We start from the raw sequence: 10,113 nt of genomic DNA, 5'->3' as shown, positions 1-10,113 counted from the left end.
GGAGGCCGGCAGCGGCCGGGCTGGGCGCTGGAGCCGCCGCGGCAGCGGGAAGATGGATATGCCGCGCCCGTGCCTCGCCGCTCAGCATCCTCCCCGGGCCGCGGCACGGTGAGCGGCGGCGGCCTTCCGGAGGAGCGCCGGGTCCCGTGCAGGGGCCCCGCGGCGCCGGAACAATGACTTCGGCCGGCTGCGGGGGCCGGGCCGGGCCGGGCGGTGCGGCGCGGTGCGGCGCGGCGCGGCGCGGTGCGGTGCGGCAGGGGAGGGCGAGCGATGGCGGTGAGATGGAGGCCGAGGTGATGGGGAGGAGGCAGATGGAGATGATGCAGAGGAGAGGAGGCAGAGGGAGAGGTGTGGCAGGATGCCGCCGCAGCCGTGCCGAGATCCACCTCAGCCGCTCTCCCGTCCTTCACCATTGTGTTCCAGGTTGGTCATTGTCTTGCCTTCCTCACTGCAAAACGCGGCGTGCTGGGCGTGTTCGCTGGTTACAGTGGAAGGAATTTTTCAAGGGCTGAATTTGATGTGCGGAGAGTCACAGCCAGCAGAGCTTGGGCTGGGCCTCAGTGAGATGGCATCTGCGGGTGGGTAGTAAGCGCAGCTGAGCAGAGAGCAGCTGTAAAGGCACTCCCCTGGTTTATTTTTGCTTGCGATGCATCTTTGCCTATTCTATTTGTTTGTACAAACAGTATTGCACAAGGTTTCTTTCTGAGCAAGTCTTTTCAGAAATGCACCTGTACATGTCTTGGACTCTCAGGGTTGGTGTGTTTGTGGATGTGTGTATGAATACATTCTCCTATGCATACAGAGACCCCTCAAGCTGCATCTCTTTGAATGCGCAACATGTCTTTTTTCCCCCATCATTAACTGATGAAACATGCCACTTGGGCTGATGTGCCAATTATTCTTAAATTACTGGATGCTGTCTTCACTTCATTATGGATACTTAAGACAAATCTAGGTCTTGCATTTGGGCTGGTTTTTTGTGGCATTGAATAGCCATTTGTAGTCTGTTTCTATTTTTTTTTCTGTGAATATGTATATATATATATAAGATGCTGAATATTTTATAGGCTAGAAACAGAGATGTATATGTTTTAAAAGATTAATTTGAACTTTTAAAAGGAAAAACATAATGGGATGCATTGTTACAACGTTTGCGCTCTGATACTGCCCTATGCATTACACTGAGGTGACATGTTGCAATCTCATTTGCTATGTCTCTCGTTTGCTGGGTCAAATTCTTCACTTGTGCATATACTATGCCTAGTCTTACTAGACTTACTATGCCCAGTCTAGTAAGCAGAGCGTTTGTCCATTTCAGGAAATGATGTTAGGTTTATTGCTTCTGCTCTGTCTCAGGTTTTGTTTCTATTGATCTGGCCTGCTGCTCCACAATAGGAATTTCAAATCTGGATCTTTTGTCCTGTAAATGCAAGCTTTGCTGGCATTAGACCAGATTTAAATTTGTGCTTGAGTGAGCTAAATCTGTGGTGATTCTAACAGGTTTTCTGGAAATTGTTATTGTATTGGTGAAGCCTGAGAGTGGTTAGCTGTTAATTGTTGAAGAGGAAGTAAGGTATGGGTGCTCTATAAGTAGATTTGTACCAATCAAAAGACACCATGGACAAAAGAGATGTGATGAAGTTAAAGGGGTTACAGCCAGTTCCACCCTTACACAGTGAGCAAAATCCTGAGAAGGAGCCTGGGGGAGGAAAGGCTGGAAAGTTTCTGTTGGGATTTCCATTGGAGTTGCCTGGTAGAGGTGGCTGCCGGGAGCTGTTGCTCTCCCCTTGGGCTTTGCTGGTTTCCAGCACTGGGGCAATGCAGTGGACTGCTGGGGTTACCTGGTCATCAGCAGAGCTGAAGGAGCAGGCTGCCACTGATGAATGCTGCATCATTTCTGACTTGCTGATCTTGGACTGAAAATCTGTTAGTGCCTCAGGTAGAGAAACATGGTCCTGACATTGGAGATGAATTTGAGCCAGGTATTTTTACAGTGTCAGCCCAGAGCTCAACTTTAGTCTGTGTGATATTGCAAATACTAATGAACTGTCAGCCTCCCTTCGGATAACCTTGTCCCTGTCACCTTTCAGTGGTTTCTGATGATTCCTCTGCTCCTGTTGGTCATTTCCAGCTAGATCTCTTGAATAAGAACCACTTCGTGCTACTTACTAGGAATTGAACATAAGGTACAGCTAAAACATGGTTGTGTGTAGGGGAGACAAGTGGCAATTGTCATTCATAAATGTATGGTGGGATATGCTAGACCATTATTATCGAGACTTTAATGTTGCTGGAAAGATGCAGCATAACTTCTCTGTCATTACAAAGGATGAGTGACCTCAGGGTATTCAAGAAAAATGCTGTGAAACATAACCGGCAAAATGAATCATTTTCAATTTGGATTTCTATTCATCCATTCAAGAGACAGTTACTACTATGGTTTCAAAACTGTATAAAAATAGCCTTCTAACTGTAGAAGAAGAAATATGGTGTTGGATTGTACTCTCTTAAGATATAGCTCAAGTGTAGCTTGAGTGGTTGAAATCCAAGTAGTTGTAAATTATAACTTTTTTCCTTTTTAACTGAGCTACGGGACTGAACATGCTTACAACTAGTCTTTCACTACTGAGTCATGGTCAGTTTGCATTGTGGTCAGCATTTGTGCTTTCTGTTTTCTTTGTGAAATTGTGACACAGCAAATAGTCCTTACTAGATACCTGAATTTTGGGTCACTTTTGAGTCTGTCATATTTTTGGGGTTCAGACAGGTTTCTCTGCCATCTTTGTTCATGGCAATGCAATATTTGGGTTACAAGACTACAAAACAAATGCTTAAAAAGTTATTAAAAGTTATTTTAGCTGAATTTGCAATGGCATGTTTGCAATGTGTGTTTCTAAACTAATAGCTCACTTTAATTCCCAGGAAGTAGCTTTTTCAAAGTTCTCATATACATCTGTATCACTTGAAAATCTGGTCTATTCCAGATTACAACAATCTTGTCCTCCCATCCTCAGAGATGGATTCTCTGATGCCTTCTCTTTAGTCATCATCTACATGTGTGCAAAGCTTAAGTGTAACTCTGTGTCATCAACTTTCAACATTCAGAATCCATGAGGGCATTAAAATGTCATTTATGTAGTACTTCTAGTTTCTTCACCTTTAAGGTCTGTTTAAATTTCTGCTTTAAAATATGAGGACCAAAAAACTTTCCCAGATCCAATTTCTTTGCTCCAGGAGGTTGGGCTCTACAAAGAAAATTCATCAGCATGTAATGAGAAAACTATGGTCTTGCCACACTGAAAGATGTCAAGTTGAAATGAGTGTATTTGGCAACCTCTTTGTACACGACAGAAAAACTATGTTGATCAGAGCCTGCAGATTGGATTCTGAAATATCCAATGAACTTTAAAGGAAAAATAATAACATGAAAGCACTTTCATGAATGCAGGCTTTCAGTTCAGATCACTAAAATTCCTGTTGTATGATTTGTTTGCCATGAATTTGGATCACTGGTGGGTAGTTGAGAAACTGTCATACATCCTGGAAACTTTAGGGCCTGTGTTGTTTATTTGGAAGATCATATTTGGACATCACAGCCTGTTCCTATGTTAAATAGTCTAAATCAGCTATTGTCAGAATAAAAGCAAAATGAATTAATTGGTGTGACAGTCTACGTAGCATAGTTAAATGAGAAAGAGGCAAATGCAGAAACTATTTTCGTACATGGCTGCATAATGAGAAACCCCTCAGTTAACTGTTTAACAGATGCCAACAAATAATGAATACAAATGAAGACTGGCTAGACCACATGTTATATTATATTAGATTTCTAACTTTAGATAAAATATACCTGTGATTAACAATAAAGCAATTGAAGGTACCTGAGGAAATGGTTTAGATAGAACAGCTGCTATGGTAAGCCAGCTTTTCTGTAATGTTATACTTTGCATCATCATTTTTAACATGATCTCAGATTAAATATATTTTATCAAAAATAATGGAATGACTGCTGATGCTAAAGCACAAGTTTTCTCTCATTTTCACATTATGAATTCCTCCTATCAGCACCAGGGAGGTATTATCTTCCAGTTACTGTTTGACACTTGTACTTCATTTGTCAAACTATTTGTTGTATTTTGTTGAAAATGTTTATTGCAACTTTTTAAGCAGCTAGGGGAAAAGAATTGTTAAGTCTTACATTGCTTGGGCTGTAAATAAAAGCCATCCAAATGTCCAACTTAAAATTGCATTGAATTCCCAAGGTAGCTTGGAGTAATCAATTATGAGTGATCAAATGAAGTTGGGAGAAATGGTAGTCAAAGCTTCTGGGCTTCTTTTTCCTCCATGTGCATTAGTTTACTGAAATCCACTAAGCTGATTTTCTTTTAAAAGTGATGCAGAAATATTTTTAATTATTTCTACAGTGCATGCAAAATCCTTAGAACTTTTAACGTTGCAAGTAATAGATAGAAATTAATTATAATCAATACTGTATTGTTTTGCATGTATTTGTTGTAGGATTGGTGTACAAATATTGCGGTGAAGAATTACAAAAATAAAAATAAAACTGTATTAATACACAATATGCAATTACTTTTAAATTACATTTTCATGAACCAAAATGCTATTTTTGTTTCTGAAGTTCTGTTATTCATAGGTAAGGCATTCTTTTTTTTACCCGGTGTTTATTTGTACTTAATACTCAAGGTTCTCTGAGCTGCTATTTTCTGCCAATATGTATTGGTGAGGAACAAAATGAGAAGCAGTCATTTTTGGAGAATCAGCTAGGAGAATCTGCTCTAATTTCATATGACACTTAGTAAAATCCCTTTTCCATTTTCTGTCCCTGACTGGAAATTACAGTCAGTTACAATCACTTTCAGAAAAACGAAGAATGTTTGGGGACTTTTGCACTTGAACATTTAGTAATCTACAGCTGAAAGAACAATTATGTTAGTTACTATTTGGTTGCTAATAACTAAATGAATGGTTACTTTAATTAAATTGGCAATGTTTTTAAGAATTAACCTGTAAGAGTGCCAAGTGTTTTAGAGTCAAAACTAATAGCAAATAAGCATCCATGAAGATTCAGTGTTAAGTATTACTAACTGAACAGTATTTGGCCTGTGATTGCAAGGTTCTGTGTTAGTAGATCCCTTTTGTACTGCTTTGTGTATTTTTTAGGTCACAGAATGACCTACATGTTGCCTTTTTCTTGGAATATGCAGTCAGTGTCAGTGATTTGCCTGTTAACCTGTGTTAGGTGAAGTCAGTGAAGAGGTAAGCATTGTCCTGGGAAATTGTTTTGAAATGTTATACAGTAGCTTAATACCTATTAAAATCTCTGTGAAATTGCCATAAATATTTTTTTCTGGTTTCAGATGCAGCCTTAATGGAAATCTGGGTGCTCAAGACAGTATCCTGAATGTCTTATAAATGAGACCTTTTTGTTTTTCCTACTTTGTCATGTCACGTATGAACCAGTATCTCAGCTGGGTTTAATGGGTGCTGTTTCATGCTTATACTTTTGCCAGCTGAGAATCCCACCCATCACCTGCTTACATAGGTGGGGAATGCCCTGACCAATAATAGCTGATGCTTCCATTTTTAAAGCAGCACAGTTCAGCTAAAAATCTCCATGTAAATTCAAAGAGCAGTTTCTTTTTAATAAGCTGTAAAGAGTAATTCTACATGTAATGCGAGTTTTGCTTTTTCCTGACTTTTATTTTATTTTATATTTGTTGAGCTCTCATCTCAGTATGAATAGAGCTACAGTATGCGTGATGAAACATGGTATGGTGTTCTTTAATTTGTTTTGTTGGGAGGGCAGCAAATAACAGTTCCTTGTACCTCAGCTGATTAATGGAATTGATGGAAAAGAAGATTTCTAATGTTACCTGCCTATTATGGGCCATTGTTAAAAAGCTCATAGACTGTAGAGGTCTTGAGGGAGCCTATCTTGCAACATACAATAGAAGAGTAAGGTTTACAACAGATCAGAAATGAAAAAGACCAGCTCTGGTAACAATATTTTCATAAGTGAATAATCTGAGTGTTTCTAGTGAATATTGCTTCTAAGGCTTTTTATTTTTAAAGGCATTTTGACTGTTAAAGATGAATAGAAATGGCTATCAGGATGTTCACATAGATATTCACATTTCTGCTGAAAAGCTGATCTGAAGAGGCAAGATGTAATTCCAATTGGCTTAGGTTTTACATAGCTTGGAGTATAACTCATGGTAATGGGAACATTCAGATTATTTTCCCAGGCAGTGTAATGAAAGGCTAAGTGGGACATGGGAAATTAGAGAAGTGTGTACATCAGGTTCTGCAGGACATTGACAGTGATACAGTGGAAGTAGAAAATATATGTTTTGAAGTTATATTGAGCTGCAAGGATGTAGTGATCTGGTCAAAAGCAAGGTATTCAGAAAAAAAAAAATCATCATAGAGACCTACATTGTTAAATGTTAGAAGTGAACACAGGAGGCCAGAACACTGAGTTTTCTTATGCAGTCTGATATCTTATCTAAATCTACCTTCATCAGCTGTAGCAAGAGTTGAGCTAAAAATGGCAAAAACTCTCACAAGTTATCTGGTGCTTTTAATAGAAAAAATACTTAAATATCTCACAATTTTTAATACTGAACACAAAATATCCTCCTCTGATGTTTGTAAGACAATAGATAATGAGGGCTATGACCTTGAAAAGAAAAAGGAAGTGTTTCTACAAGACACTAATGGGACATGAACATTTCCCTCACTGTTTGTTGTTTTCTTGTTATATGCAATTTGATTAAATAAAAGATGGTTTTGCTGGCTTATTGAAATCAAAATCGAAGGAGGGCCTCATACTATAAATTCTGGGACTTGCAATAGTTCTCTTTCAGGCTCCATGTGCTGTCTCTGGCAGTGCTGAATGCAATTCTACTTGTATAAAATACCTTTACAAAATGTCTTTTCAGTAAACCAAGAATGGGACTAGAGTAACACTAAACATACAGAAACACTAAAATGTTTTTTTAGACCCCATCGTGCAATGAGCTGGGCAAGTTGATGGATTGCATAATTTTCCTGACAATTCTATTATTCTTCAATAGTATGTCTAATCTCTGTCCATGTATTTCACTCTGTTGAGTCTGGGAAATCCCTATATCCTTTCAAGATAGGGAAGGATTTCATATATTTACTGGTAGTATGCTTCATGGTAACTTCTAGGAAAACAATTGTTTAAAAAAGAGACAGATGGTATTTTAGCCACAGAATAATAGAATATTGTTTTAATAAATCTCCCCAGCTTTCCTGCAGATAACAATAATGCTTCTGTCCCCTTTTGAATGTTTCCATGGTGCTGCCAGCAACTTGGATAGGGATTTTTGGATGATGTTTTAGAGCAAGAGCCAATGGTAATTTTAGCAGCCTAGCAGCACCAGATTCATCCTGTATTCCTTGTGTGGAGCCTGAATCTGAGGGATATTTTGAGTTTAGTTCTGAAGACATTTCAGTATTCCTGAAAATTATTGTGGTATTGATGAAAAAATTATCTATCACACTATTTCTGTATAGTCAAAAGCCAAAGTGGTTAGGATTTGTTTTGAAGAGCTATTTATCACCATTTAGTAGAATAAAACGCATTTAAGCTGCTAGCATGTGAAATTTGTCATGTTCTGTCTATTAAAAAAATATATAGAACAGAATTATATAAAGGCATGCAAATATTTGTAGCAAGTCTGAGCTAAGTTTTTTCTTTGATCTTGGGATGCTGTATTATTATTTCATACTAAGATAATACATATTGTGCTTTTAATCGCAGTTTCCATTAATAATTTATTCCATTATGTGGCATAACATACACAGCACGGAATGCAATAATTCACACTTTAATTTTATTCTGAACCAATGTAAAGCATAGATGAAAATTGGTAAATAAGGCAAAGCAAAGACTTTATTTTGGATTTATTTGAATCCCACAAGAAAATGCAAAATAATGTGCATCCTGACAATAGTGCAGGAAAACTTGTCTGGAATCTATTATCAGAACACTAATTGTTCCTGCAAAGCTTCACCACTTTTGAGGAGTCTGCCCTAACCCTTCTTTGCAGTTTTAATCTTTCAGTTCTTTGACCATCTCCAAAGAGATGTATTGATGTTTGCCCCAAACATCAAACATTCTCTCTGCTAACACCCACAAGTGGGAATAATAATAATGCTGTCCCATGAAAATGATGATTATGATGTTTGTCTAATGTCCTGAATTTTATTTCATACAGTTAACAGCCAAATGTTAGTGTTTTATATGTTAGTAGAACCAAAGTTAGTAGAACCAAAACCCTAATGGTTACATTACAGAATAATCTTGCCATTCCCTGCACCATTTGTATGCCAGGTTCTTATCCTTCTAAAGTGTTGGTACTAATTTCTCATCCCATGGCAGATTGTAAGGTATTACTCCTTAAAAGGAAACACTTGTGATTAACATCTTGCATTGCCTGTGCCTTCAATTGAATGGTCAGTATCCTTCCTTTGTGAAAGCTACTTTATGTAGCTAAGCACAATTACTTTGGAAGCCCAGTAGCCTTAGAGGCTTTCTAGAATTATGAATAGATGGGGCTAGATCCTCAAAAGCAGTGCATCTTTGTCACTTGAGCATCCAACTTCTGAATTATAATTGGTGAGACATCAGCTGCAGATGGATCAGATATAGACTGGAAACGGAAGAAGCTAAACAAGAGGGTGTAATACTAATCTGCTGCTGCTTAGTTACTACAAGGAACAGAGCTCAAAGTTCTGAACTTTGAGATGTTAAAGTGGAAACCCAGGAGTGCAGGGTATGTCTATATATTTTGAAGACACTTAGTCCCAAATTAAATTCCACTGAATGTTTGGGGCACAAAATAGTCAGGAGTAGACATTCTTAGTCTTTTTTATTTTTTTTTTTTGTACGGGGGACGGGGGACAGGGAGGTAATTTTTCTATTGTGTGTTCAAAGTCTAGGTGATGAAGAGTCATCATGATTAGGTAATTTCTCTGTGCAAAAGGATATTATGAGCATATGCTTGGTTTCAGTTTTGCTGTTGCCAGATACCTGCACTCTGGTCTCTGCCACTTTGAGGGAATGTATATATACTTGTTCCTCAGGAGACACAGCATGTGCTTTGGTTCACTCATAGTCAAGGTTATTCCTATGTTGAGACTTAAGGGTTTTGTGTGCAGACCCAAACAGACCAGTACTCTTATTCAGGAGTACACCAAATTTGGCACGAGACACCATGCTTTGCTGAAAGGAAGGGTTATACTTTAGAATATGTTTTAAGGGATTTTAATTGTTTTTCTAAATTCTGTGGAAATTGTCATGTTATTGCTTTTCTAAAAAAATACTGATCATGCTTGCATTTGTATCAGTTTGCTAAAGATAGCTATAAAAACCTGTATTCTTTGATCTTTGAGTACAAACTCCTGTGTTTCACTGTACTGGGTCTGGCTGGGATGTTAACTTTCCCCGCAGCAGCCCATACAGTGCTGCGCTCTGCACTTGTAGCTAGAACAGCAGTGGTATATCACACCAGTGTTGTGTCTGCGGCTGAGAAGTGCTGGCACAGCATCAGGACTCTCTCTGACCCTCCTAGGGGGTGGGCAAAAAAGTGAGAAAGAAACATCAGCAGGGCAGCTGACCTAAACCAACCAAAGGGATATTCCATACCATATGATGTCACACTCAGCAATAAAAGGTGGAAAAAGGAAGAAGAGGGGAGGGGTGGGCTCTCGTTGTGAAAACGTCTGTCCTCCTCCCGAACACCGGCTACGTGCGTTGAGGCCCTGCTTCAAGGACGTGGTCAAGCATCGCTCATTTGTGGGAAGTAATTTCTTTCCTCTGCACTTCCACATAGCCTTTACTTGTTTTGTTTAGTTATTCCCTTTCCCCCCTCCCTCTTCCCCTGTCCCTTTTTTCCCTTTAGTTGAATTGTTTAATTAATAATAATATTTCCTTAATTATATATATATATATATATATATATTTCTCTTTAATTAATTCATCCTTATCTCAACCCGTGAGTTGTTCTTTCCTTTACTTCTTCCCCTCCTCATCTGCGGAGGGGGAGTGAGAGAGCGGTT

General features: G+C 38.8%; 1 protein-coding gene across 2 annotated transcripts in view; it reads left to right on the top strand.

Moving 5' to 3' along the window:
• Window positions 1-10,113, top strand: part of JAKMIP2 (janus kinase and microtubule interacting protein 2) — a 52,769-nt gene continuing 42,656 nt past the window's right edge. For both annotated transcript variants that reach the window (XM_035338432.1, XM_035338431.1), the window contains exon 1: window positions 1-108. The gene's annotated coding sequence lies outside the window, so the exon portion shown is untranslated. The remainder of the gene's footprint in view (window positions 109-10,113) is intronic.

Source organism: Oxyura jamaicensis, chromosome 13 (assembly GCF_011077185.1).
Source record: "Oxyura jamaicensis isolate SHBP4307 breed ruddy duck chromosome 13, BPBGC_Ojam_1.0, whole genome shotgun sequence".
In the NCBI taxonomy this organism is placed as follows: domain Eukaryota; kingdom Metazoa; phylum Chordata; class Aves; order Anseriformes; family Anatidae; genus Oxyura; species Oxyura jamaicensis.
Note: the sequence above shows the minus strand (reverse complement) of the source record. Positions and strands in the feature narration are given on the sequence as shown.